At 38.6% G+C, this 8,671-nt stretch overlaps 1 pseudogene; it reads left to right on the forward strand.

The window, feature by feature from the left end:
* Positions 1 to 3,175: 3,175 nt before the first annotated feature.
* On the forward strand, positions 3,176 to 3,286 carry LOC112328286 (small nucleolar RNA R71; annotated as a pseudogene).
* Positions 3,287 to 8,671: the final 5,385 nt, after the last annotated feature.

An 8,671-nucleotide genomic window follows, 5' to 3' on the forward strand; every position in this document is an offset into this window, starting at 1 on the left:
TATCCCTTTCTCTTAGTTGTTACCTTTAACAAAAGAACAGAAATAATGTAATAATCCAATATGCAACCCACAATCATATGTTAAAGTGTGTGTGTGTGAAAATGAAGGTTTAAGAATACTTGTTATATGAGTATATGAGCAGAATTAAGTGATAACAATGCGAGAGTTTGTAAATCTGAATATTTCAAGAAGTATTATAATAGACCTTGTTAAGAATGTTTACTAAGATGCGTCTCAAGAGTCACTAAAGTTCCTCCTTTACTCTGCCATCCTAGTAACAACAGGTTTGCAAATGGTTGTAACAAAAGAAAACACAGTTAGTTAATTTTTTTTTTTTTTGTAATATCAACTACTACCCTCTCCCCCTAACCAAAACGAAACATTGTCTTCAATGTTGTAAAGTAGAAAGATAGAGTATAGAAGACATCACCTGAAACAACGACTACTGACAAACCTGAAACACACTTAAACAAATATAAGAAACAACAAAACACAAATATTATACCATTAATAAAACCAAAAGACACAATATTTCACAAACTAAGGCACAAATCCAATCTAAGCTTTTTACGGCGTTCCGTGATTGACCAATTGAGTCGACTCATAGAGGAATCAACTACAGGGATGAAAGATTGAAGTTCATCAATCAATTGTTCAGCAGTAGCAGCAGAGATGAGGATTTGTCGCGCTGAAAATGTTAGAAATTGTTGTTCCACAGCATGATCAAGAAAAGGCAGTAAAGTATTATAAAAACCATTAACATTTAGCAAACCTATAGGTTTCTGGTGAATGTTCAGCTGAGCCCAAGATGAAATATGAAATATCTCTTCTAAAGTTCCCAAACCACCTGGTAAAGCAATAAAGGCGTCAGCATGGTTAAACATTACAGATAGTCGTTCAGACATTGTGGAGACCTGTAGTTCCTCTCCGACTGTTTTTCCAATGATGTCCCCTTCGGCTAAAGCTTTGGGGATGACCCCCAAAACTTGACTGCCTCCTAAAAATGCAGCTATTGAAACACTCCCCATTAACCCAAGGCTGCCTCCCCCATACACTAAATGAATCTTTCTCTCAGCTAGTACCCGACCAAGATGATTTGCTGATTCTAAAAACTCTTTTTCTTTCCCAGGGTTGGATCCACAAAAAACACAAATATTTTTTATTTTAGGAAAAGAGGAACTGGCCATTTCTACACACTTCTATATCTATTAAATGAATGGGTAGAGTAGAAATGATGGGAAGGAAGAGAAGATTTTATAGATGAGAAATTGAAAATGCAATCATACCACCTATATGTAGGCTAGCTGGAGTCTCACTCTCTCTCTCTCTCTTTGTTTTTTTTTTTTGTTTTTTTTTTGAAAAAGCATGTGTATGTACAAGCAGCTGTGATTGTGGCTCACATCTTCCCTTGGTTTTACGTCCAAGAACGGCTTAAACACCCTCTATGGGTCGGGGATAGGCTTCCCATCCAGTTTTCTTAAAAACTGACAAACAGGGTCTTTTTTAGTCAGATTCCCAAGACTAAGTCGATCATGTTCTTTATGAAAAATGAGGCTATAAATCATGAATTGCACGATGCATATCTCCACTATGATGAGACTTAAGAGTCAATAGAAGATTAACTAAAGACTCTCGATGCTTTGAAATAAATCCCACCTTTTGACATTTTTCACAGGTTTTGCAGAATGCATGTGAGTCTTTGAACATGGTGGGCCAATAAAATCCACATTGTAAGATTTTTGCAGTTGTCTTTCTTGATGAGAAATGACCCCTACATGTTTCAGAATGACAAAATTTAATGACACTACTTACCTCATTGTCGGGAATGCATCTTCAAAATATTTTATCGGGACAATATTTGAATAAGTAAGGGTCATCCCAATAAAATTTCTGCACGTTGCTCAAAAACTTTCCTTTGTCTTCGGTACTCCAGTGAGCTGGCAAATCTCCTGTTGCAAGAAAATTGATATGATTAGCAAACCAAGGCATTGGATTACGAGAAAGTAAGGATTGACCAGGAAAGTATTTCTCAATTGGTGTGATGTCAGATGTCGAATCTATTGTCAATTTTGACAAATGATCCGCGACAACATTTTCGGTGCCTTTTTCATCCTCGATTTCTTCTTGTTTGAAAGTTTCAAAAATTTCAGAATCGTGATTGACTTCTCTTTGCTTGGTCATGGCATGAGGAAATGGAAGTACTGGTGGGGAATCAGTCTTTTCTTTGCAATATTCAGGTGTAACCCCTTCCTTACCCTCAGAGATTGACTCATCATCTTTCTCACAAGGTTCAAGAATTGGTTTTTCAATAACCTTACCACCGTGGAGAGTAATGACTGATTTGACTTGATCCATGTGTTGGCTTCCAGAACTACTTGCATTTGAATTGTATTGCCCTTTGGGATTTTGCTGTGGTTGAGATGAGAACTTACCTTTCTCATGAAAATTGAGAGCAGATGTGAATTTTGCAAGAGTATCTTTAAAATCTGTCATGCTTTGAGCAAGTTGAGTGTTGATTGTCTCTTGCTTTTCAATGAATGCATATAAAGTGTCCTCAAGATTTCTTCCAGGAGGGGGAACACAAGGAGATGCATACCCATGAGAACTTTGAAAATTATGATGTGCTTGAAATGGTGGTTGTGAAGTTTGTGCATTATTGTTACCACTCTTCCAATTGAAATTTGGGTGTTCTCTCCAACCAGGGTTGTACGTTCGTGAGTATGGATCATGACTTGGCCTTTGGAAACTATTTAAAGCATTGGCTTGTTCATGGAGACATTCTTTAAAAGAAGACAAAGTTGGACAATCATTGGTTTAGTGTTCATTAGTTTCATAAATTTGACACAAAATTTCTTGAACAGATTTTATTTGACCACTCTTTTTTAATTCTAGTGCCTCAACTTTTCTAGCTAAAGATGCAAATTTGGCTTGGAGGTCATGATCTTCCCTAAGGTTGTACATGCCTCCATTAGATGTATGAGGTTGAGTTTTACCTGGTGCCTCACACGTACCTGTGGTGTCCCAATTTTGAGCATTTTCAGCTAGCAGGTCTAGGTACTCCATTGCTTCATCAGGGTCTTTATCTTCAAAAGTTCCATTGCACATCAATTCCACCATTTGCCTATCTTTAGGTGTTAACCCTTCATAAAATTGTGAGACCAATCTCCATGTTTCAAAACCATGATGAGGACAGGTATTAAGCAAGTCTTTATATCTATCCCAACACTTGTAAAATGTTTCTCCTGGTTTTTGAGTGAAAGTGGTGATTTGTCTTTTGAAAGAGTTTGTTCTGTGAGACGGAAAAAACTTCTTTAAAAATTGTTGTTGCATTTCATCCCAAGCACGAATGGATCCTGACCTAATATTTTGTAGCCATGTTTTAGCTTTATCTTTTAATGAAAAAGGAAAAAGCTTTAATCTGATGGTGTTCATGCTACAATTTAAGTCATTATAGGTGTTACAAACTTCTTCAAATTCTCTTAAATGCAAATATGGATTTTCTAATTCTAAGCCATGAAAAGTGGGTAAAAGTTGAATAATACCTGGCTTAAAATTAAAATGAGAAGCATCAGGAGGAAAAACTATACATGATGGTGCACTTGTTCTTGTTGGATTCATGTGATCTCTAAGTGTTCTCATATGATTATTCTCATTATGAATTGACTGGTTATCTTCTTCGGCCATGTTTTCTAAAGAAAATGAGGATTTCCTAGAAAGTCTACCACTTAATGTACATGTCCAAACTCTCATGCAAGTGCAAAAGAAAAGAAAAGAAAAAGAAAAAGAAAAAGAACAAAATTAGAAAAACAAATAAAAGTAAAGACAAAAGAAAATAAAAGAAATATAAAATTTATACAATACTTACCTCCCCGGCAACGGCGCCAAAAACTTGACACGACCAAAAGATTGATGTCTTCTCCCAAGTGCAGGAGTGTCGAAGTAATAAATAACCCGGCAAGACCGGAGTCGAACCACAGAGAGGTGAATTGTATAAATTACAAATAAAGAGAAAGATTTGAAGATAATAATAACAGAAAAGGAGTTGAAGAGAGTTTTGGGAAGTGATATTGATGTAAGGATTAAACAATAATAAACAGATGTCAAGGTTAGAGGATCCACTAATGGTATTTCAAATAAATATAATATAAACTCTTTTTATTACTCAATTGGAAACCACACACAAAGGAGGTTCCAATCGGATGATTTATCGTTATTAGCTCATTATAAATTATTAACATGATCATATTAATCATCTTATCTAAGTAACACCATACTTATAAATATCATCAGGCATTTATGTTGCTAGCTTATGTTAACAACAAATCAAGTTCTTATCATAACAACGATGTCGGCCGAAAACTATGAAGGATCAAGCATTTGATGTACCAAGTGTTATACAACACAAATCTAGATTAACCATTTAACAAGCAAGGTATTAAGAATTAGTAAGATAAAAAGATAAGACATGCTAATAACAATTTTTCTTGGATATAAACATTAAAGTCCATGTTGAGTTTATATTATACCTATTCTAACACCATTAGTAAAACCTTTTCACCTTGACATAATTAACTTAGCTAAACATAATGAAGAAGAAAAACATAAATAAACAACATAAGAACATAAACATGATATAAGTTAACTAAATATAGGAAAGGAAATGAAAAAGCATAAACAAGAGATTAATATAACATGAAAGAAAACTTGAACATTACAAAGATATAAAGAAAGAAAGCAAGAACATGATCTTGATCTGAAAACCAAGATGACTAAATACATGGCAAATGTCTCCTTTTATAGGCTAAGATGTGGAACTATTGCTTGGTGGACTAAGGAAATAGTTGGTGGCCAACCATTGATTTGGTGGCTGGTTTTTGACATTGTTGGCTGCTGGTTCTTGAAATTGTTGGCAGATTTTTGATATTGGTGGCTGGCCAAAACGTCATTGCTAACATAAGAATTTGAGCCCTTTGTTTCATGAAAGCTGTGGGAAATTGTCTCAGCTTTCCAACAAAAAAAACCAGAGCTCATTTGGACTTCTAGAACTCAAGATATGAGCTGAAAACCGAACAGTGTTTGAGCTGCAGGATAGGTTCCGACTTCTCCGTTGTTGCTAAGATTTGAACTTGAAAACGGCAGAATTGAGTCTTGGACCCTTCATGAAAGTTTTAGGTCTATGTCTTATATTTCCATCCATATAAAGTGGACCTAAATCCGAGTTCTACAACTCCAGTTATGATCAAATAACCGAATGGTGTTCCAGTTTGGAATTGAACCAGCATCTCTTCTCTTAGCCTAGTCCTCTTTTTGTCTCTTCACTTTCAATTGTTAATCACATCAATCAATCCTTTGAATTGTGAGATATACCTGCATTCAAAACAAGCATTTACCATAAATTAAAGATATATTACATTATTAGACTTTTTATTATAAAACATGCTTTAGTTAGGGAATTTAACGATACTTTAGTGCAATACGATGATATAAAGCCTTAATGGGAATGCACTTTTAAGTACTAATCACTCGTGTATACAATTTAGCGCGATCTGACGGTCATACCAAAAGTTATGGCCATTTTGACCTGTTTCTGAGGTCTTGCCGACTAGACCTTCTCGTCACCGAGTAGCGATTCCTCAAGAACCACAATGAAAACAGCCTCCAAAAACTCTTGTAAAAATTTGAGCGTGATCAAACCGTCGGATCAAAATTTATGGCTCTTTTGAGACGCTACACAAGTCTAGCCGACCAGACCTCATCTTCACCGAGTAGCGATTCCAAAGCAACCATAAGGAAACGGCCTCCGGAAACTCGTGTAAAAATTTAAACGCGATCCAACGGTTAGATAAAACGTTATGACCCTTTTGACCAGTTACTCAAGGCTGGCCGACCAGACCTCCTCGTCATCTAGTAGGGAATCCAAAGCAACCCTAAGGAAAACGGCCTCTAGAAACTCGTGTAGAAAGTTTAGCGCGATCCAACGGGCATACCAAAAGTTATGGCCATTTCGACCTGTTTTTGAGGTCTTGCCGACTGGACCTTCTCGTCACCGAGTAGAGATTCCTCAACAACCCCAATGAAAACAGCCTCCAAAAACACTTGTAAACATTTTAGCGTGATCAAACCGTCGGATCAAAATTTATGGCTCTTTTGAGACGCTACACAAGTCTGGCCGACCAGACCTCCTCTTCACCGAGTAGCGATTCCAAAGCAACCATAAGGAAAACGGCTTCCGGAAACTCGTGTAAAAATTTAAACGCGATCCAACGGTTGGATAAAACGTTATGACCCTTTTGACAAGTTACTCAAGGATGGCCGACCAGACCTCCTCGTCATCTAGTAGGGAATCCAAAGCAACCCTATGGAAAACGGCCTCTAGAAACTCGTGTATACAATTTAGCGCGATCCAACGGTCATACCAAAAGTTATGGCCATTTTGACCTGTTTCTAAGGTCTTGCCGACTAGACCTTCTCGTCACCGAGTAGCGATTCCTCAACAACCCCAATGAAAACAGCCTCCAAAAACACTTGTAAAAATTTGAGCGTGATCAAACCGTCGGATCAAAATTTATGGCTCTTTTGAGACGCTACACAAGTCTAGCCGACCAGATCTCCTCTTCACCGAGTAGCGATTCCAAAGCAACCATTAGGAAAACGGCCTCCGGAAACTCGTATAAAAATTTAAACGCGATCCAACGGTTGGATTAAAAGTTATGACCCTTTTGACCCGTTACTCAAGGCTGGCCGATCAGACCTCCTCGTCATCTTGTAGGGAATCCAAAGCAACACTAAGGAAAACAGCCTTTAGAAACTCGTCTAGACATTTTAGCACGATTTAACAAACATACCAAAAGTTATGGCCATTTTGACCTGTTTCTGAGGTCTTGCCGACTCGACCTTCTCGTCACCAAGTAGCGATTCCTCAACAACCCCAATGAAAACAGCCTCCAAAAACTCTTTTAGAAATTTGAGCGTGATCAAACCGTAGGGTGAAAATTTATGGCTCTTTTGAGACGCTACACAAGTCTAGCCGACCAGACCTCATCTTCACCGAGTAGCGATTCCAAAGCAACAACCATAAGGAAAACGGCCTCCGGAAACTCGTGTAAAAATTTAAACGCGATCCAACGGTTGGATAAAACATTATGACCCCTTTGACAAGTTACTCAAGGCTGGCCGACCAGACCTCCTCGCCATCTAGTAGGGAATCCAAAGCAACCCTAAGGAAAACATCCTCTAGAAACTCGTATAGACATTTTAGCACGATTTAACAAACATACCAAAAGTTATGGCCATTTTGACCTGTTTCTAAGGTCTTGCCGACTAGACCTTCTCGTCACCGAGTAGCGATTACTCAACAACCCCAATGAAAACAGCATCCAAAAACTCTTGTAAAAATTTGAGCGTGATCAAACTGTAGGGTCAAAATTTATGGCTCTTTTGAGACGCTACACAAGTCTAGCCGACCAGACCTCATCTTCACCGAGTAGCGATTCCAAAGCAACCATAAGGAAAACGGCCCCCGGAAACTCGTGTAAAAGTTTAAACGCGATCCAACGGTTGGATCAAAAGTTATGACCCTTTTGACCCGTTACTCAAGGCTGGCCGACCAGACCTTCTCGTCATCTTGTAGGGAATCCAAAGCAACACTAAGGAAAACGGCCTTTAGAAACTCGTATAGACATTTTAGCACGATTTAACAAACATACCAAAAGTTATGGCCATTTTGACCTGTTTCTGAGGTCTTGCCGACTCGACCTTCTCGTCACCGAGTAGCGATTCCTCAACAACCCCAATGAAAACCGCCTCCAAAAACTCTTGTAAAAATTTGAGTGTGATCAAACCATCGGATCAAAATTTATGGCTCTTTTGAGACGCTACACAAGTCTAGCCGACCAGACCTCCTCTTCACCGAGTAGCGATTCCAAAGCAACCATTAGGAAAACGGCCTCCGGAAACTCGTGTAAAAATTTAAACGCGATCCAACGGTTGGATCAAAAGTTATGACCCTTTTGACCCGTTACTCAAGGCTGGCCGAGCAGACCTGCTCGTCATCTTGTAGGGAATCCAAAGCAACACTAAGGAAAACGGCCTTTAGAAACTTGTGTAGACATTTTAGCACGATTTAACAAACATACCAAAAGTTATGGCCATTTTGACCTGTTTCTGAGGTCTTGCCGACTCGACCTTCTCGTCACCGAGTTGCGATTCCTCAACAACCCCAATGAAAACAGCCTCCAAAAACTCTTGTAAAAATTTGAGCGTGATCAAACCGTCGGATCAAAATTTATGGCTCTTTTAAGACGCTACACAAGTCTAGCCGACCAGACCTCATCTTCACCGAGTAGTGATTCCAAAGCAACCATAAGGAAAACGGCCTCCGGAAACTCGTGTAAAAATTTAAACGCGATCCAACGGTTGGATCAAAAGTTATGACCCTTTTGACCCGTTACTCAAGGCTGGCCGACCAGACCTGCTCGTCATCTTGTAGGGAATCCAAAGCAACACTAAGGAAAACGGCCTTTAGAAACTCGTATAGACATTTTAGCCCGATTTAACAATCATACCAAAAGTTATGGCCATTTTGACCTGTTTCTGAGGTCTTGCCGACTCGACCTTCTCGTCACCAAGTAGCGATTCCTCAACAACCCCAATGAAACCAGCCTCCAAAAAC

Source organism: Populus trichocarpa, chromosome 7 (genome assembly GCF_000002775.5).
Source record: "Populus trichocarpa isolate Nisqually-1 chromosome 7, P.trichocarpa_v4.1, whole genome shotgun sequence".
In the NCBI taxonomy this organism is placed as follows: domain Eukaryota; kingdom Viridiplantae; phylum Streptophyta; class Magnoliopsida; order Malpighiales; family Salicaceae; genus Populus; species Populus trichocarpa.